Genomic DNA, 22,137 nt, shown 5'->3' on the forward strand with positions numbered 1-22,137 from the left:
ATTATATTATGTTTTAAAAGTAATATTGAAGTTTATCTTAACGAAAGTACATCAAATGTTAAAGCAAAATTAATATCAAATTGTAATATTAAGGAAAATATGTGTATATGTAACGATTGTTATAAAATATTTTTAAACAAATATTTTAACGTTTTATTAAAAGCCTATATTAATAAAATTAATGATAGTAAGAAGAAAAGGTTAATTATGACAAAAAATATTAAATTAAAGAAAATATCTCACAATTATATACGTATTTTTATTTATCATTTACATTGTTACCCACCCAGTAACACTCTATGAAGCAAGAGTTTATCACCTCAGATTAATAGATGACGCTGTTTCAGTGGTTGCCTTGCAAGACAAAGGATTTTTCAAGAGTTGGATGTATTAATATCTACAGTATTTGTCGCGTACTGCTTGATACGTATCATATACATATGCACGCACATACACATTGTCTCTCAAGGCGTATCTGCACACTCAAGCGAATAATCGTACATGAGCGCTGCAAACGCGCCGTGAGGGACAAACTCGCTTTGCGTGTGTGCGTGCGAGCATACGTACGTGAGAGTCTGAAACTTATTTTATTATGATAATGATGAAGAACGAAAAATGTCATTTCTGGCATACGATTATCATTCCTCAGGATTGACTGCACTAATCTTATTCAAACTGGTCGCAATAGAAAGCTTGCATCCACATTGTATAAGAAAAGTGATTTTTGATTAACGGCTTGGTTCCTGAGGAATTTTAATCGAAAGTTTATTAGACGTAAAACTCCGGATAAGCTACTTGGTAGCGTCGCGGCCCCTGTACATAGGCAACATAGGCAAACCGTTGACAAGCCGAAACGTTTTTTTTATATACTTGGCGTCGCGACGCTGCCGCATCGCTTGATGTGAATAAAAAACAATATGTTAAGAAGTATATATTTATAAAAGTGATGCAAATGTAAATAAAAGTACACTGTAGGATAATTGTACATATATTAATAAACATTCAAAATAATTATTTGAATTAAGAAATGCGGAACATGAAATTGCACCTGTTGAAGTTAGAATTATTGAAAAAATAGTGGATGCATCCAACATTAAAGATGCAAACATTATAAATAATAATTCAACACAAAACTGTATTAAAGAAATTCCTAAAAAGATTAAAAACATTTGTCTTTTGATAGTAATTTCTTCAAACAATTATGCAATAGAGACTTATAAATCAACAATAGGATTCATATATCAACAAATAGATTTTTATACAGAATCCATTTTATTTAAAATTTCAGTTAATAAGAAAATTGCTAAGAGAAGTCTTAAACTTTCAAATCAAGATCAAGATGTTGAAAATATATCAAAGCTATAAAATTTAATTGTTCAAGATATTATAAAATTATGTGATCCATTTAATAACAATATTTCTGATATACAAATTGTCTTCTTACACAAAATACACAAAATCAAGAAATTGAAACACTACCAAAAATTTAAACTCAGGATGCTAAAGATGTAAGCAGGTTTCAAACTCGAAATATTAATATATTTAAAATATCAGAGATAATATGTTCCTAGATCATAAGATTTTGCTACTAAAGATGTCTTAAAACAATCAAGTCAATATATCATAAAATTGCAAAATCATTATGTTATAAATCATAGAAATTTTGATAAAATATATGGAAGAAATACAATAATTTTACCTTCTGCAAACTGAATCAAAGATTTCTTTTAGTCCAATATGAGTTTCACGAGAGAGTCTTAGTATTTCTTCTTTCATTTCAATCTGTTGTTTGATGAGTGGTAACTTTGGATGATTATGTTCCTTCAACATGTTTACTCTATTATTATCCTGAATGACGTAGCCTGGACACTTTGTTGTCTTCCGTATGTTACATCGAAAGACATTGTCATAGCGATTATCCATACAGTACAAATAATCATCATATACATAAATATTTGATCCCTTTTTTCTTCCAGGAAGAACTTGCATCTATTATATAATGAAACAAAATACATGCCAGTTAAACATTTCATATTATAGAAAATATGCTAATACTCAGTCCTCAGTTAACATGTATCTTTAAATACTAAGCGATTTACTTAAAAAGTCTTTAATATATAGGTCTTCTATATAGAATTACAAATAATGCCTCTGAAGATTGAGCAAAATATAAAATATAATAAAATTTGCAGTAGCATAAATTTTTTGTAAATAAGTGGAATTTATATTGTAGTGTATTGTAACAATATAGTATTGAGTAACTTTATAATTATATTGCTTTCAATTTTTTGAAATAATCTAACCATGTTAACAGAAGCATTAGTGCTTCTGATAACATGGTATGCTGATTAAATATTTAATATAACGAATATTATTCAAAGAAGGTAATTTCCTACAAAAAGTATTGTTTGTGAATATACACACATATATATATATATATATATATATATTTAATACTATAATTAAATACATTTATATAACAAATATAAAATTCTTCCTAGAGTACCACCGGTACTTTATTACTTACTTTGATAACAAAACGTAGACAGGCAAAAATATATTTAGTGAAGAATGATGCTATTCTTTGCAAAGTATTTTGGTATATCTTCTTTCCAATTATAAGTTAGTTGGAGATATAACATGAGCCCAATTACTTACGACAAAAGCGGTATTACGATAAGAGCATTTCAGACACGTAACGACATGAGCATATTGGGTAAAAAGTTATATATTCTGCGGGAAAATCGCGGGAAACCGCACGCGCTTGCACTGCATTTATTGGCTGTGTTCAGTAGAACAATTGCCGAGTTGTCTTATCAACTCTTTGCGTTGATTTGTTGGTTCTAAAAGTAAGAGCCAATTACGTTCAATTGCTATAAGCGGTTGGTTCTACTGAACGCACCTCTCATATAAGCATGCATAGATTACGTTTACACGTCACTTCTAATGCGGCGTCTACAATAGAGATTTTAAGCCATAAGCCTTAAGAAATTGACCAATCATAGTCGAGTATTTTTCTCATACTTGATTGTGATTGGTCAATTTCTTAAAGCTTAGGGCTTAAAATCTCTATTGTAGATGCCGCATAATCGGGTTTAATAACATCCGTAGTTCTAAGGCTGGTCAATCACAGTTATTCCATTCTTCAGAGGAATAGCTGTGATTGATCAGTTTTACAACTACGGATGTTATTAAACCCGATTATGCGGCATCTACAATAGAGATTTTAAGCCCTAAGCCTTAAGAAATTGATCAATCACAACCAAGTATGAGAAAAATACTCGACTATGATTGGTCAATTTCTTAAGGCTTATGGCTTAAAATCTCTATTGTAGACGCCGCATTAGAGGTGACGTGTAAACGTAATCTATGCATGCTTATATGAGAGGTGCGTTCAGTAGAACTAACCGCTTATAGCAATTGAACGTAATTGGCTCTTACTTTTAGAACCAACAAATCAACGCAAAGAGTTGATAAGACGACAACTCGGCAATTGTTCTGCTGAACGCAGCCAATAAATGCAGTGCAAGCGCGTGCGGTTTCCCGCGATTTTCCCGCAGAATATATAACTTTTTACCTAATATGCTCATGTCGTTACGTGTCTGAAATGCTCTTGTCGTAATACCGCTTTTGTCGTAAGTAATTGTGCTCATGTTATATCTCCAACTAACTTATAATTGGAAAGAAGATATATCAAAATACTTTGCAAAGAATAGCATCATTCTTCACTAAATATATTTTTGCCTGTCTACGTTTTGTTATCAAAGTAAGTAATAAAGTACTGGTGGTACGAGAAATTTTATATTTGTTACATATTAATGTGTTTAATTTGAGTATTAAATAAATATATACATTTTCATGAACACAGTATCTTTTTTTTAGAAAATTAATTTAATTGTATATTTTGTTATATGAAATATTTAATCAGCATGTGACTGTGTCTGTTAATATGGCTGTCTAGACATGTTAATAAATTTATAGAATAAATTGCACAAAATTAAACGCAATATGACTCTGTGATTATTCAATACTATATACTGCAATACGAATTCTGCTTATGTGCAAAAAAGTTGTATACTTCAAATTTTACTGTGAGTACTTTCCAGCTACGGAACACAGTGATACACTGTGTGACACAGTTATACAATATCGATTTATAGCTGGTACGCTGTTTCCAATCTATATGTTCAATATGTGTCTATATCAACGATTTGTAATAATAATTTAAACTCGCAGAAGGTATTTTCGCTGTAAAAGTTAGTATTATCCAACAAAAATTTTTTATGAGTTATTAACTTCTTTATCAAATATGTAAAGAAGAGATTAAAAACTAATCAAATTATGTAAATTAAGTAAAATACAGTTACAATTTTATTTTATTAACAGAATTTATAAGTTTTATTAATCAGTAGGATAGTAAGGCCGGTTCTGGCTCAGTTTTGTGTGAGTGTGAGAGAGAGGGTATCGTTGGGGAGTAAGAGAGAGAGATAGTTTCGGAGCAGTTTGTGGGCGCCCGAGGGATGGAGAGCGGGCTGGGCGGGTGCATGGGGGGGTAAGTAGGGTGAGAGGGGAAGCGCGGTCGGGGGGAAGCGGTGGGTACGAGTCGCCGAGAGCGCTCGAGAGATGGCGTTCGGGGGTGGCGGTTCCTCCCGATTCGCGACCTTGACGCGACTCGCGCTTCTAGCGCGCGATCCGCCGTCGCGATTCTTTAGGGGGGCGCGCCGCTTCTAGCGCGCGATCCGCCGTCGCGATTCTTTAGGGGGGCGCTTCTAGCGCGCGATCCGCGAGCGGGCGGCGGGCGCCCGGCGTCGAGGGAGCGGGGGATCGTCGGTGGGCGGTCGAGCGGACGGAGGGGCGTCCCTCGTCGCTCTCCTCCTCTCGAGGCGCGCGTTAGCGCGAGCGCGCTCGTCGCTTTAGCGAGATGGCGAATCTTCGAAAGGTCGTGAAATAAAGAGATATCGTCGTTCTAGCGAAAGAGGAGAGGTGTTTTTATTGTTTTCTTTTACAAATTTTTTAATATATTAATAATACGACGATACGAGTACGCGAGTGAGCGTATCACGATTCTCCGAAGAACAGAGCCTGCAGTTCGCAATCGATTATATCGTTGCGGTCGAAGTTATCGCTCTCGCGTATCATCGCGGGAATAAGCGCCTTATCGCGAGCGCCTGCCGCGATGTCGAGGAAACGAATTAGCTTGTTGCCCACGCGCGCGGTTAAACCGCTTAAAGATGCAACGATGCGGTTGACGCAAACTTCCAGATTTAATATATTTACGACGGTGTTCTTCGATACGGCTAGGCGAATTTTAGGCGTTTCGAGACGAAGTATTCGGAGATTGTTGAGTTTGCCGAATCGTAGCGTCAATTGTCCGATGTGTATTGGCGTCGGGCGCGCCTCGTCGCGCTCGTCGGAGCGAAAGTGCGACAGGAGCGTGGGTCGTAGATCGAGCAGTTCCTTCCACGTATCCGGCGTTAGCGAGATCTCTTTGCCGTGACAATCTCCGAGGACGATTTCTACGAAAGAGGGTCGGCTGACGTTAACGCTAATTTCCAGATGTTTATATGCGGTTTTGGTCAATGGATAGCGTCTTCCTAAGATTCTGAGCGGTCGCGCGATCGAGACGTCCGCGTCGTGTCTTGGCGTTCGATCGCGATCTCGTCTAAAAAATAGATATGAGCGATGAGAGAAACGGTGTTAGCGAATTAATTAGTTCGAATAAATGTTCGATAGTCTTACCCATTGTCCATTTTAGCTTTTTTAGCGTATTCCGCGCTATCTTCGCGGTCTCGTTCGGTTAGTCTCGATCGATCGTCGAATGAGTGTTGCTGCTGCGGTTGCCCCCCCCATTGTCGCGTACATTGTCGCTCGTTTTTTCTCGTTTGTTCTTTTTCGCGCGTTAGCTTCGGTGTTCTCCGTCAATAATGAAGCGCTTAATGGACGGACGGTCTTTATATACTCGCGTAGAGATCGCTTCTTCCCCTTTCGCGCGTTTTCTCTTATATATTCTATTTTTAAAAAATAACGGTAGGGTCGCTCTAGTCGTTCTCATCGTCGATTCTCTCTTTCTCGATCGTGTCGCTGAGACGATAGACGCGACTAAGTAGATCGCGCAATTGTCTTAGCAGTCCATCCGTAGGACACTCGATGCCGAGCGCGTGTAGATCGAAAGGACCCGCCGAGGTTACGGTATTTGTAAATTCGTTGAAGGCGTAGAACTGACGTTTGGCGAAGAAATATAGATTGCCATCGATGTATCGGAAGGCCGACGTTATCGCGGACGGAATTCCGGGAAATATATCTTTTAATGGAGCGTGTCTAATGACTATCATGTGACACTCGTCGATTTCCGCGACTTTATCATCGTCGTATATAGCGTAGGTTCGTCCCGTGTGCGTATTTATCGCCGCGTTGATTTTAACGTTTCGGGGAAGTCCGATATCGTGGAGATATCTCGGCCAGCCCGATTTTAGTTTAAGACTAGGATATTCCGCGAGGTAGATCGAATCGTTCGCGAATAGCGCGAGATCGCCCGAGGGTCTTCGATACGCGGCGGATAGACGCGTAAAATTCGCCGGTAGAAACGTCGCGTAATCCGTGAGCGTCATGGGTCTACCGTAACGCTTTTCGGTCATGTCGACCGACCATATGTTGCGGCGATTAGCTATATATAATCGATGATTCATTATTAGCACGGCGTCCACGCGTCGTAATGCGCAGAGATCCGCGCGCGCTGGGTCGGTCGGCGCGACGCTCGTCGTCGCGGGCGCCGCGGTGGTCGCGGGAGTCGCCGTTGGATAGTTTCCGTCGTCGTGAGATCCGTACAGATTCTGTATAGCGAGAATGTCTTCTATGCTCAGCTTAACTGGAAATTGATTCTCGATATCGGGTATATACGGGAACATTATAGAGTCATTGCGCATACTATGCTGTAGACCCAATGCGTGGCCGATCTCGTGCGTTAGCGTTTGTAGCAGATGATGCGTGTCGGGAGGATTTTTGTTTAGATACACGTGCCATGGTTCGGAATCGTCGACGTGTATCTCCGATGTGAAGTCGGTTGTTCCAGAGGGAAAAACGCGTGAGCTAGGGCTCCTCCCGGACCGTCGAAGGCTGCCGGGCAAATACCGACGTTTCGACGATTCGCGTAAGTGTGCGCGCCCGTTCGATACGATATTAATATATCGGGGTGTAACGGGTCGCGTGCGAAAGTTAGCGATGAGTTCGCCGCCCATAACGCGAATGCAGTTTCGGCCGTTCGCGAGATTTCTTCGCTAGCCATCTGAAAATTCCATGCGAGACGCGTCTTCGGCCATTTTCGCGCGATCGGGCTATACGCGCGATCGGGAATATCTGCGAGACCGCATCTCGGTTTACGCATAAGGTGAAGCGTAACGGCGTTTAACGCGCCGTTTCCCGATAATTGATAATATTCTTGAAACAGCGATAGTGCGCGACGCAGAGATGTCGCGTTATCGGACGACAGTGATTCTCCATCGTCTTTTAGAAAACCGTATACGCGCAGAAAACGAAGCGCCTCGATTCTTTCCGAGTCGAAGGGCGCGGCGACCGTCGTAGCGACGAGCATCGTCGCTAGAGTGAGAACCGTCCTCGTGTTAGTCATCGCGCGAAACGGGGAAAACGCGGTAAACTGTTGAGAGACGCCGAGCGCGATTGATTCGCGCGCTCCGCGAGACGCCTATTTTTATCGGTGACGAATAATGTGGGTGGGTGGGGAGAGGGAGAGGGAAACGCGTTTCTTTCGACGTCGAACGTTTGGAATGCGCGTTATCTAGCGGACGCGCTCGAGTTCCTCTTTTGTTTTTTCTATTTTATTATTCGTTTGTCCTCTAAGAAGGACATTCGATGAGCGATTAAAGATATCCCTTCCAACGATGCGCGTTATCTAACGGATGTTTTCGACATTCGATGAGCGATTAAAGATATCTCTTTCAACGATGCGCGTTATCTAACGGATGTTTTCTGTTATTTTTATTATTCGTTTGTCTTCTAAAAAGGACACTCGATGAGCGATTAGAGATATCTCCTTCCGGTAATGATAAATTACAGATATCTCCTTCCGGTAACGATAAATTAAAGATACCTTTAGATATCCCTAGATACTTTTTTCCGGCGATGATGATCTCATTGTTCGCAGGGTATTCGGAATGCGCATTATCTAACGGATGTTTTTTGTTATTCCTATTTTTATTATTCATTTGTCCTCTAAAAAGGACACTCGATGAGCGAGTAGAGATATCTCCTTTCCGGCAACGAAACGGTCGCGGAAGGAAGATGCGGCGCGATCGATAAATTGTACCGCAACATCCCGCGCGTCGATCTTTATAAAACGCGAGATCGTTTCGAGAAGCGTTAAAGTATTCTCGCTCGCGAGATAACGAAGCGCGAAACGACGGAACGTGAAGTGACGAGAATTAAAATCGGTCGTGAACTGTTCGATATGGAACGAATCGAACAGATCATTAACGCGGCCGATTATATTAATGTAAACGGGGACTTAATCGCGATAAAATCCTATGTTCTGGGAGACCTCGCTACGGATTTGCGTGTGGAAGCGCAAGGTGTTATCGATAATAGTCCGGATTCGTTTAGACTCGCTTTTCAGTTAAACGAAGACGTAGATATCGCACGTTTAATGTAAGTATCTAATTGAAATTATAATAAATTATAATAAATTATAATAAATTATAATAAATTATAATAAATTTTATTAATTTTTACTTTTATTAATTTTTACTTTTGTATTTTAGACAAGAAATAGAGAGCTGTGTAAAAACAGCGCGAGAATCGCTCTATGATTTAATAAATAGAACGAGAACTATGCTCACACAAGCGCAAAGCGTTCATAGCGCATTGCGCGACGCTCGTCGACGCGGCGAGCGCGATTTCGCCATTCCTGAAGTTAGGCGAGTCGTCGCATCACAGATCGATGAGGAGCCCTTCGCCGTTCCCGAAGTTAGGCGAGTCATCGCATCACAGATCGATGAGGAACCCGAATCGCGACCGATCGGCGAACTCGAATTGCGATCAATGGAGGACGAGGCCGAACCGGCGACGGTCAACGAGGGTAAATCGCGGGCGAATGTACAATTAGCGAACTATGTGCCCGAATCGCAACCGTTCGACACGGAGTAATTTTACGCGTTAATAAAGCGCATTTGTAAAATATAATTTTTATGAATAAATGTTATACATTAAACGAAACGTTGATTCTTTACGCTTTTCTTTTCTTTTTCCGTATCCTCTCGTTCTCGCGCTTCTCGTAATAACCATCTGTGTCCGTATTAAGTATATTTAAATAGTATATTTAAATAGTATATTTAAATAGTATATTTAAATAGTATATTTAAATAGATTTAAAATTTCTATAATTAAGTTTATTATGCGATCGCGATAAAATAATATCTATGGACAGTTATAAATTTATAATTAAATTTGTTACGCGACCGCGATAAAGGATGCGACCGCGATAAAGAAAAAACGCGGTTTTTTCGTGTAACGTATATTTTGCAACAATATATAACATATTCATGATTAAACTTATAGATTATATAATTGACTTAATACATTATAATTATATTTAAAATTTAAAATATATAATTAATTTGATACATTATAACTTAAATTTATATAACTTAAATTTATATAACTTAAATTTATATAACTTAAATTTATATAATTTAAATTTATATAACTTAAATTTATATAATTTAAATTTATATAATTTAAATTTATATAACTTAAATTTATGTAACTTAAATTTATATAATATAAAATCAATCGCTCATATTGCGCAAACGATCGCGTCGCTCAAACTACCAATCGTGCAATTTACACGTGTTTTCTAACGCGCAATTTTTCGCGTGGTATCCGCAATGAAAGGCCCGCGAAGCGTTCAGAGTCTCCAGACGTTCGATGTCTTCGTAATCGGCGTCGATAGTCTCGACAGAAACGGCTATATCGCGATCGTCGGCGACGTTTCCTAAGATCTCGATTAACCACTTCTTCTTCTCGTGACCTTTGACATAGATCTGCACCGTCGAATCAGGGTTAGATCCTCGACATATGGCATCTCGAACGAGTATTTTCATCGACCCATAATTTGTGTGTCCATCGTTCCACTTTAGCTGATGATGATTTGATATTAACCAACACGCTCGCGATTTTTCCGCTCTCGTGAGCAAATCCCACGACATCGGCGAGCGAAAGATGTGATGCGTCAATTCTACACCATTTCTTAACACGGCTACTTCTTTCACGACGAATTTTTCGTTAACTACGAAACCTTGAAGATCGACAAAAATCGGTGTGTCCATCGTCGTTGTTAGCGATACTCGAAGTGTTTCTTTCTAGATTTTTCTAAGCGTTTTATTCTTTCTCTATATTTTTTCGAGTATCGTTGCGCTTACACGATTCTGCGCACGACGTTAGTGAGCGGATTGTATTCTACCACTCGATCGTGAATAATAAGACAGTAAGCTGTGGTGTTAGAGGGGATGTTTTCCTTGCAGTCGAACTCTATGCGAACGTCCACAATGGCGCTTTTAATTGACTCGTTCTGTCGAGAACAGTCGATGACTACGAGTGGGCCGTGAATTAAAAATTTATCTAGATTTAAGAGTGTTTCGTCGTTTTCGCATCCGTAGTACGTTTTTCGAAATTTCGAATACATATCGTATAATACGGCGATTTTATGTTTATCGAAATCTAAATTCATGTCATCGTAAGGATAAAAATCGGAATTAAGATACAGTTTGACATTAGTTAGTTTACAATCGTCGAATAAAGAAGACTCCTCAGACAGAACGTTCTTCTTTCCAGATTGTAGCGCGAAGATAACGTATCGCGGTTTCTCGAGTTGTGTTGCCGCTTTGACGGCCCACGAGTGTTTGGTCGTGCTCTGTAGAAGCGGAAACTCGTAAAGATCCCATGAGCGAAAAGCGACGCTCAAATATCGTCCACTATCTAACGTGCGCAATAATCTTAATTTATTAACATCATTCAATACTATATGAGGCATTCGCCATTGTATTTTTAACAAAACGATTTTAGGTTCTTGCGTTTCGCGCGATATAACGCAATTGTTATCGTTGCGCGCTCGTATTAAAATAAGCTCGTGTCGCGCGTTGATCACAACGCGCTTGTAATCTTCGCAAAAACCTAATAGCACGTTAAGAGGTACGCAAAAATTAAAATCACCGATTGACGAATGAGTTGTTGCTAATAAGTCCCATCCAGCGTTTTTTAATATTTTACTTCTTTCGACTGTCAGCGACGCGTAATTTTTAATCGTACTCGTTATTCCAACGTTTCTGTTTCGATCGATCTCTACGCCATCGAGCTCGTAGCGAATTTCCTCGAACATAAACGCCGCGCAATTGTTTACTAATCTCGTTACCGATGCGATTTCCTCTTGCGCGCTCGATGCTTCCTTCGACTCGAGTCTGCCCTCAAGTAGATAAAACTGTCGCAAGGTAACGTATACAAATCTTGCTGTTGTATAGGAATTCGTATCTCATCGCTATTTCCGAACGTAGTATTGGCGTAAGGGTTGTACGTGTGAGTTTCGATCTTGACGATGCGATCGTCGAAGATCGGCTTCCCACTGATACTTAGAATGTCGCACATTCCGCTTTTTACGAAGAAGCGGTTCTCGGCACGACAAAACCCAAAGAGCGCAGAAAAGTCTCGTTGGCGGCGGTTAGTCTTCCTCCCTTTTTTCTTCTCTTTTCTGCGTTTAGAGGTGACGCGACAGTGATAATAGGTGCGTTTCTCGTGTTCGATCCGTTCACTACGAGCATCGCGCGCTTCTCTATCGTTTTCGTCGCACGTGTAGACGAATCGTAATTTCTTCGCCGCGAAAATCGATCAATTTTCCGTTTTGGTCCACAACACGCACGTTTATATCGGTAATGGTCCGTGCGATGATCGGAAGGTAAATGATCTGCGTTGGAATTTCCGACACTTTATATCCGGGTGGAACATTAGGCGCGAATTCGTGTATAGTATGCGCGGATTTGTCGTTATGATACGCTCCTGTTGTAACGTTACACTCTATTCGAATAAGGTTAATGGCCATAATATTTATTGGTTTATCGGATGCATACCATTTATTCGGTTGTAATACACGAGATGAGAAACCCAGGAGCGAACCGATATTATCGGGTTTTGTGAAATTTACTTGATATGCGCATTTAATTTCGCTTCTCATAGTGTTATCGTTACCGCGAAGCGTTATAGAATTTTCACTTTTATCGCCATTCTCATTGTCTTCGAAATAATCGTCATCAACATCGTATATGTAATCGTCATCGTTCGTTTCCGGTTTTTCATTTTCGCGTTCTCGTTCCTCCTCTCTCGCTCGTCGTTTATGACGAATCGCCGCTCTTAGATACGCGTTTATAGCGTTTAATTCGTAAGATCCTATTGGAATCACGATAATCTCGTCATTATTATCGAAGTAAAATTTATTATTCGTAGAATTTATATTCGGTATCGTATTATAAGTTTCAAAATTGGTTAAACCTAATTCGTAATCGTCGTCGTTTAAATCGAGAGGCGGAAAATAACTCGCCGCGAGAATACTGCTTCGTCCGGAAAGAGTGAGACAGCGACATGATCGACGAGAACGATCGAACTGCGTTCGATTGACGAATAACGGTTGATATTATAGTCGACGATTCCTCCAATCAACTTCTCGGAGAAATCGAAGACTCAATTGTCCGCAAATATTCTGATCGCGCGTCTGCTCGGAGCGTCGATTGTATCGAATGTTCGCGTCGCGCCCGAGATAACGCGCGAGTTCGCGCGGAGGACGAAGATCACCGAAACCGTCGTAGTAAATTGCGTCGTCCCCTTTTTTCGCGTACGCTACCCAATGAGTACCCGGTCCGGATGCGTCATCTAAATTCACAATGCCGCTTTCATCGCGGCACGCTTGCGACGGAAGCGCGTTGCGCATAAACACACCTCTAAAGTGAGGTACGCGCGAGAGTATCGCCGCGCGATTTAATTGTTCGTTTGTCGTTGCTCCGACGGATGGGAGGATCTCTAGCGTCTGTTTACGCGAAGTTTTTTTTTAGCTCTTCTTCTCGTTGAGGATACGCCACTTCCACGTTTGTACGGCGCGAGATATAAACCGCGACCTTCCATCGCGCGATCATGGCGCTGCAACTCTTCCAGTTGTCGTCGCGCTGCTTTGCGATCGTTCACCGCTTTCGCGATTCCCGCCGCTCCCCCGGCCAAAGAACCGAGAGTTCCCAATAACGGTAGCAGGGGTAAAAAGCCGCCGCGTTTCGCTATCGGAAGCGTTCTTTTTCTCGTAGCGATTATTCTTCTTTTGTTCTTTTTTCTCTTGATTTTCGTTGTACCCATTCCAAGTTTTGTCTTCGATTTCATAGCCATCCATACAGCCGCCGCGGCGGCTCTCTCGCCGAGAGTCGAATCTTTAGCCGCGACACGTTCGCGCGCTCTTTTGGCGAGCGCGTGGTCAGCGACGTGTCGATCAGCGAGCTCGCCGCTTCGCGAGTACGCGATATCGTGCTCGCGGCAGGCCGCGTCCAGAGGATTGACACCTCGATCGCCTCGCGCGAGTCGTTTCGCAAGACGAGTATCCGGCCCGCAAAATTGATATCCAGGTATATGTAGTTCGAAAGGGAGTGCGTTTATCGCTCTATTCAACAAGCCAGCGCCATGATTCACACCGTACTGCTGTTTCGCGAATTGCATTCGCCGCAATCTTTAACAAGCGGCGCCGGACCGTCAATGTGTGTTCGTTGCCAAGGGCGATTATATGCTCCAGACATCGACGGTAGCGCCGCACCTCCGGATCCACTTTTATATATTCAGGCAGTTCCTCCCACAATCGTTCTACGTAGCGACCGAAATGCTTTAGTAAAATTATTTTCGGAATATACCGCAATTGATCGGTAGTGAAATCGAGAATATCGTCGCCATCTATTAGTAAGATAAACATCTCGATTCACCGCGCGCAATTTGCTACTGCGCGATTGATGGCGATCTATTCGTATATAAATAAAAAGGTTTCGCCCTGCCTCACGCGAGTGTACCGCGCACGCGCGCAGCAAGAGGAATGCGGTTCGTGCGGCAACCGATTGCGATAAAGGTGACGAACCTCGACAATAAAACGCGACCGTCGAAAAAAACGCGTAGACACGGTCGTCTATTATCGAGCGCTATTCGCTGCGTCATTTGCGGGCCTTCTAGTTGCGGCAAAACAAACGCATTAATAAGTTTATTGGAGAGTCCGCATGGCGTACGCTTCGAGAACGTTTATGTTTACTCAAAGTCATTACAGCAGCCTAAATATCAATATTTAGAAAATTTATTAACACCGATGGAAGATATAGGTTATTTCACATTTTCTAATAATTTTGACGTTATTTCACCCAGCGAAGCTCTCCCGAATTCGATATTCGTGTTCGACGATGTAGCGTGCGACAAACAAAATACTATCAGAGAATATTTCGCTATGGGTCGACACTCGAACGTCGATTGCTTCTATCTGTGCCAAACGTATGCTAAAATACCGAAGCATTTAATTCGAGATAACGCTAATCTGTTAATTCTTTTTAAACAAGATGGTACTAATTTACGTCACGCATACAACGATCACGTGAACACGGATATGTCGTATGAGAATTTTCACGCGCTATGTCGTGCGTGTTGGCGATATAAATATGGTTTCTTAGTGATCGACAAAGATAGCGCGCTCCGCGCTGGTAGATACAGACGAGGATTTAACGACTTCATTGTACCGTAGAGCGATCAGTTGTCGCGAATACGTTGAACGCGTCGATCGCTCTCTCGTGAGTTAGAAGAAGTTGCAATGGCCTCGACAGATATCGGTAAACGCGAAAAGACAGCAAAAGAGATAGCTAAAACGCGTGCATCGATTCGTAAAAAACACAGAGCATTGAAGACCGGAAAAATGGAAAACGAGATCGCGATAGAGAGTCGTTTCAAACCGATCGTCGAACCGCTGCGGCGCATCGCTGATCGCGCCGAGCGAGACGAGATAGAGCGAAACGAAATTAAGCGCGAAATGATAAAACAAGACGCAACCGACATTTCACCCTCGACGAGCGTCGAGGAAAAATGGAAAGACGAAGCACTAACTCCCGTTTGGAAAAAACCTAAAGCGAAACGAATACGCGCTCGACGACGATTGAACGCCGTTTCTACTCCATTAAACGAGTCTTCCGTCGAAAGAGATCCATTCGCGCGAAACGAAACCGAAGAATATGAAACGTTCGAATCCGAGAGTCTTGAATCGCCCTCGATGCTCGAAATACCCGTTAAACAAATTTCGCGAATTTCTCAAGATCGCGAAATATCGCACGGTCGACTAGGACCGTTAGGGCGAAAATATATGGGGACTCTTCTCGGCGGAGAAGCGCCGAACGAGATTGATCACGTTTACGGAGTTTACATCGGCGAGAAAAGTGCGATGCTCGGCGATAAGCGATTTGACGTAGACGCGAATGATTCCATATTTATAGATGAGATTAAATATGTCGGTACTCCCGGTTTGTATGAATTAATTTTTATGAAAATTCCTAATAGTCTCATATATACAGAAAAAGATAAATTAACATACAGAAGTATATTGTTAACAACGAACGCTCATAGACGTGATCATGACGCTAAAAAATCTGTCTTAGGAAATAAAGGATATAAATACAAATTTATTATCGCTCCGCTTATTCACAACAGCGGCGCGAAAAAAACAGGCGCGGGTCGCGTATCGTCGACTATGCGTGTCACGAACAATAAAATCGATTACGTCCATTGGGACGATCCAAACGAATTAGTGGATCGTCTGCGATTGTTAGACGCTTCGCGTCGAGCCGGCAACAACGCTCACGAAAACGAGATTCTATCGATAATCAAGGAGTTTCGCGAAACAGGAGCGATCGTATAAATTGAACTGTCGCGTGGATGACCGTCACAGTCGTACGCGGAATTCGCGATGTCCGTGAGCAAATTTGGCTCGTCTTTAAAAAATCGAGGCTACGACACGAGAACCGGAAGACTACGTCCGGCTATCGAGTCTCTGCGAAATTACGTGCGCGATAACGCGCTGTGTCTAAGCTCTTCCATCGAGTACGACGCGAGAGAGCGTAAGATAAAACGCTTAGCTCAACCTGAGGAAGACGCCGATGCGACAAGCAAAAGCTACGTCGAGGGAATCACATCGCAATTGAGAAAAGACGCGAACGAGGCGGGGCAAGGCGTCATTCTACTGTTCACGAGACTCGCTCAGCTCGATAGCGCTTTAGGTAAACGAATAGACGTCGCGGAGAGTTTCGTTTCCGATATAAAAACGCGCGATGACGTTCTAAGTAAACGAATAGACGTTGTGGAAAATTCCATTTCGAGAATACAAACGAGCGTTAACGCTCTAGATAAACGAATCGATGTTTTAGATAAACGAATCAAAGGTTTAAGCGATCAAATCGAAGTCGCGAAAAAAACTATATCGCTCAACGCGACGGAGTCCTCGACGAGAAACGCGAACGATCGTAAAGTAATGTTCAATCAAGGTAAAGCAATACGGGAACTAAGTCAAAAATCGCGTATCGCGGCGAATTCCGCGGTGAAATCCGAGACGAAGATACAAGAATTGGAAAATTCAACGTCACGATTGAAGAGAGACGCGGACGAGCTATCGGGAAGAATGAGAGAACTGGCAAAGATTAGCGGGAGCGGCGAACCGCTCGAAAGAAAGATTAGCGGGAGCGGCGAACCGCTCGAAAGAGAGATTAGCGGGAGCGGCGATCCGCTCGAAAGAGAGATTAGCGGGAGCGGCGATCCGCTCGAAAGAGAGATTAGCGGGAGCGGCGAACCGCTTGAAAAAGAGATTCAATTCAACGTTATTCTCGAGAGAAAGAAAAAAGAATTATGAGCGTTAAAAAACGAAGACTAGTCGAGGAATTGCACGCGCCCGCGAGAAGAAACTTCTCGCGTCGTCGCGTTGCGGTGCGCGGGTACGACGACCTATGGCAAGCGGATGTGGTCGAGATGCGTCCTTACGCGAGACTCAACAAAGGCCACAACTACATACTCACCGTTATCGACGTATTAAGCAAATACGCATGGGCTGTACCGCTTAAGAGCAAAAGCGCGAACGAGGTAACTCGAACGTTATCTAAAATAATACGAGACTCTAAGAGGTGTCCGAAAAATCTACAGACCGATAAAGGAAAAGAATTTTACAATGCCGATATGCGAAATTTTGCGAAGAAGCACGAAGTAAATCATTATTCGACATATTCGGTGATGAAAGCGTCGATAGTCGAACGATTCAATCGTACGCTCAAAAATTTTATGTGGAAGTACTTCACGCTAAACGGAACGTACAAGTGGATCGACGAGTTACCACGACTCGTCGAGGAATATAACACGCGAAAACATCGCACTATAAATATGAGACCTATCGACGTAACTCCAAAAATTGCTGATAAACTTTTAAATACTGTATACAGCAATATAAAAATCGCGGCTCCGGTGAAATTCAAAGTAGGCGATCCGGTACGCATCAGTAAATTTAAGACGATTTTCGAGAAAGGCTTCACACCCAACTGGACTACAGAGATTTTTCGAATAACTAAGATACAACGGACTAATCCCGTAACGTATCTATTAAAGGATTCGCGCGGCGAGCCGATCGCTGGAGGATTCTACGAGCACGAATTGTTGCGCGTTGGCGATCCCGACGTGTATCTCGTAGAAAAGGTGCTGCGTCGAAAGGGTGACAAGATTTACGTGAAATGGTTAGGAATGGACGAATCGCACAATTCTTGGATAAATAAAACAGCTGTATTATGATAAAAATGTATTTTTATTAAATAAAACTACATATTATACATATTATACATATTATACATATTATACATATTATACATATTATACATATTATACATATTATACAAAATTGTAGACATGTTAAAACTAAAATAATCGTATAATTATAAAACAAAAAAATCTTAGAAAAAATTGTAGACATGTTAAAACTAAAATAATCGTATAATTATAAAACAAAGAAAATCTTAGAAAAAATTGTAGACATGTTAAAACTAAAATAATCGTATAATTATAAAACAAAGAAAAAAATAATAACACAATACAATTAAAATTAAGACTTGTGAAAATCGATTAACCGTTTAAATAATCGATTAGAGTGATTACCATTATTAATCTTTAAATCGTATAATTATAAAATAATCGTAATTTTGTACGAGTTCTCTCTTGCGCTCCATATAAATTCTTTCTCGCGCCGCTACGCGGCCGCCACATCCTGCGTTCTCTCTTTTGCGCTTTATGCGGACTCTTTTTTATATTTTATATACATTCTTCATCGCATTGTTAAGCGAACGTCGTATCTCGCGGTAGCTTTATTCTCGCGTTGCTCTATATATAACACTTTCAAGAATATAATAAAGAGTCATGGAAATCATCGATCTGTCCAATTCGCGGCTAATCTCGACTCAATTTATGGCAAATTCTCGCATTCTGTCTCGTTTGCATGTAGCATGATATATGTTCGATGCTAATGAGGTAGAACGCGAATTTGCCAAATCGAGTCGAGATTTGCCAAGACTTGGACAGAATAGTGGTTTCCACGACTTTTACATCGCAAAAACACAAAAAGTTCGTTTTTTGGCGTTATATACGAATTTTTTCGCGTTCTATACGAGTTCTCTCTCGCACCGCTACGCGGCCGCCGTATCCTGCGTTCTCTCTTTCAAACTTTATACGTACTCTTTCTCGTGCTCTGTATATATTCTCTATTACGTCACTATGATAACATCAAAACTCGCATTAACATTTTTTTCACATTATCCTATATAAAACACTTTCGAGAACATAATAGAAAGATCGTGAAAACGTCCGATCAGTCCTATTTATAATAGATTTTAACAAAATCTATTACATATAAGACTGATCGAACATTTCCATGATTTTTTATTAAAATCTATTATAAATAAGACCGATCTATTTTTATTATTAAAATCTATTATTATAAATAAGACCGATCGAATATTTTCAGTTTTATTAAAATCTATTACAATAAACTATATTTAAATTATATTTAAATTATATTATTCGTGCAAAACGCGTGTTCTTCGAAACGATTCGTAGAACGTTCACCGATGTTTCGAGTCTCGAAATTTCAAATCAAAGAATACAAATCTGTGATGTAAAATTTATATACTTTGATATAAAATTTAGAAACGCGTCTCTTCATGATAATTCGTAGAATGTTAATCAATGTAAAACGTTCACGAATGTTTCGAGTCTTGAAATTCCAAATCAAAGAACACAAGCCTGTAATGTAAAACTTGTATACTTTGATATGAAATTTAGAAACGCGTCTCTTCGGTATAATTTTTTCTTTTGAGTTAAAAATATGTATTTCAGTTAGAAGTTCTTCTCGAACTATTATTTTCGACGCGACCGCGAATTATATCGAAAATACGATGGTAATATATTATTTATAAAATATGTTTATACTAACAATAAACTACTAAAGTTTAAATGTTTTAAAAAACGTATAGTATTTTCTTGATATACGTTTTTTCGCTCCTTACAGCGGTATTTTATAATGTCCCCACGGTAACGTATCCGTAGTTCCCGATATCGTGTATCGCTTGTCATCGTGCGGACTGAGCGCGATCTTCAACTCCGATACTGTATACATCTCGTGTAATTCGGATCTTATACAAAACTGCTCGCGCTTCATCTCGATCCCCTGTCGAAGACAGCGCGCGTAATCGTCAAACGTTATCGTTCTCGCGACAACGCCGCTCTTAACATCCTTGATTCTTTTTGTATCGCTTTTACCGGCGACTCGCAGCGCGTACATTTTCGCTCTGAGTCCAATAAATTCGGTCATAATCGCGCCAGCGTTCTCATCCTTCATCGCACCGGGTATTTTTTTATTAGCGAGAGGCATTCCATACGCATTACCCATTGCGTAATCGCTCGTATCGAATTTGTCGATATCGCGCTTCATATTCTCGTATATGTCCTCGCACTCGACGCGATAAATGAGACTATCCGTATCGGTGTACATTATTTTACACTTATCTCGATACAATGGTAGCATGTACTCGTAGTGAAATTCGTATAAACGAATCTTAGATATATCGAGAATACACATACCTACATAAATCGGTTTATTGAACTTAACCTCGAGTTTACGCAATTCTACAGCTACGAGATCCTCCGCGAAAACGCTTCTACTGTGAAAATTCGGCTTCGCGATCATCGCCTCCGCGCCGTATCGCCCGTCCCATCGAGTCACGAGTCGAACATTCGAATGATTGCGCATGTTCTTCATAGTTTTGCCAAACACGGCGTTATTCATTAATTTGTATAGATTTTTCTCGAACTCGTTTTTCGCGTTAATTCGTAATCGCGTATTCAGTTCGATGTATTCGCGCAGCCATGAAGATTGCGCGAATCGCAATATTCTGTGTATTTTCGTAACGCGTAATCCGTGTCGAACGCATTGCTGCAAATTGCGATAATATATTACGTAACGGCTCTTATCGTACAGTGTGGCGAGAAGCTTCTCGTCTCGTTTTCCGGGCGGCTTATCGCGCGTCGGGCAGAATGGCAAGTCAGCGTGAGAATCGTGAAGGTCGGACGGATATGCAAGGTCGACCTCTAGAATATAACCGATAGGCGAGTCCGATGTCACGGACATTAAGTCAACACTCGTAACGTTATTGACCCATCGAAAATTTTCGTAAGGCAACGATTGACACATTGCCCATCCATACAAATTATTTATATCGAAGTACATGAGATACGACGATGGTTCCGAAGGATCGTACGACTGTAAATACTTGTTATTAGCGCGCGCGTATCTGTTGGAACATTTACTTAGCCCGCCGCGTATTCCGCGTTCCACGAACATCACCATATCGATGTCGGTTAATAATTCGAATCGCACACCCGTATACTTTAACATAGCGTCCCATGTGTATCCCGGTAACGTATAATAATACGCGGGATCTAAATTATAACTTCTCATACACGCGTCGCGAAAATTTTCGAAGACATCGGCCAATAGAAGAACGTCGGTCTTTAAATACAAATCGCTATAATCGCCTAACGTTTCGACGCGAAATCGCTCCCAGACTCTTATCGCGCGCGCGTAATCGCTCTCAGATATCGCGTTATCGTTTAGCGAACTGTGAAAAGCCTCGCGCGGCGGTAGACAAGTTTCCAACAATTTATTCACGTCGTCGACATACTCGTACGGAAATACACCCTTTCGCGCGAGAAGCTCGAAATCGGCGTCGCTAAGATCAGAAAATTCCGAACGCGCGATCCTCAACTCGCTTTTGTCTAGATATGATGCCAATTTCTCGAGACTCGCGCTTAGAAATTTGAAAGAATCCACGAAACGCAATTTCATGCGTTTCCCGAACCATCCCTCGTCCCACGCATCTTCGACGTTCTTCGTGAAAGAGATATACGTTTCTTTCGTTATCGGCAATATTTCCACGCTACCGGGAAAAGCATTAGCTACATCTTTAATGATAAAATGCGCGTCGTAACCCGATAAATTGTGAAAGAATACGGGAAATACGTAAGTATCCTTATAATTTAAATTACAATTCGAATGCGCCGGACCTCTGTACCGTCCAGTCAGATGACAGTGATCGCGCACGCGAGCGTCTCCCGATTCGAACGGTTTCTCGCATATGCTGCAGCGCGTCGCGTTTACGAATCTCTCCCATTCATCCGATGTAAGATTCGTCATAGGAGCATCGATATCGAGAATAGTCTTCGCGCGAAGCGCTAGATCGTGCAGTTCTTTAACGAACCACAATACGCAATTTTCACCGCGATAAGCTCTGTAAGTAGAGCTAACGCCATCCAGCGCGCATCGCGCGTAATATCCGGCGCTATAGACTTCGTGATGCTGAACGATAGATGTATTCGACGTTCTCCTCTCCTCTTTCTTCTTCAGTACGCATTCGAGATCAGCGTACACCACGAATGGAAGTCGCTCCTTTCTACTATAGTTGCGAAACTCTAACCATTTGTCGTCTTTGGTAGGAAGGACTATAGCGCACT

Source organism: Polyergus mexicanus, unplaced genomic scaffold (genome assembly GCF_030449975.1).
Source record: "Polyergus mexicanus isolate NDT 795.1 unplaced genomic scaffold, iyPolMexi1.0 SCAF_22, whole genome shotgun sequence".
NCBI classification, from domain to species: Eukaryota; Metazoa; Arthropoda; class Insecta; order Hymenoptera; family Formicidae; genus Polyergus; species Polyergus mexicanus.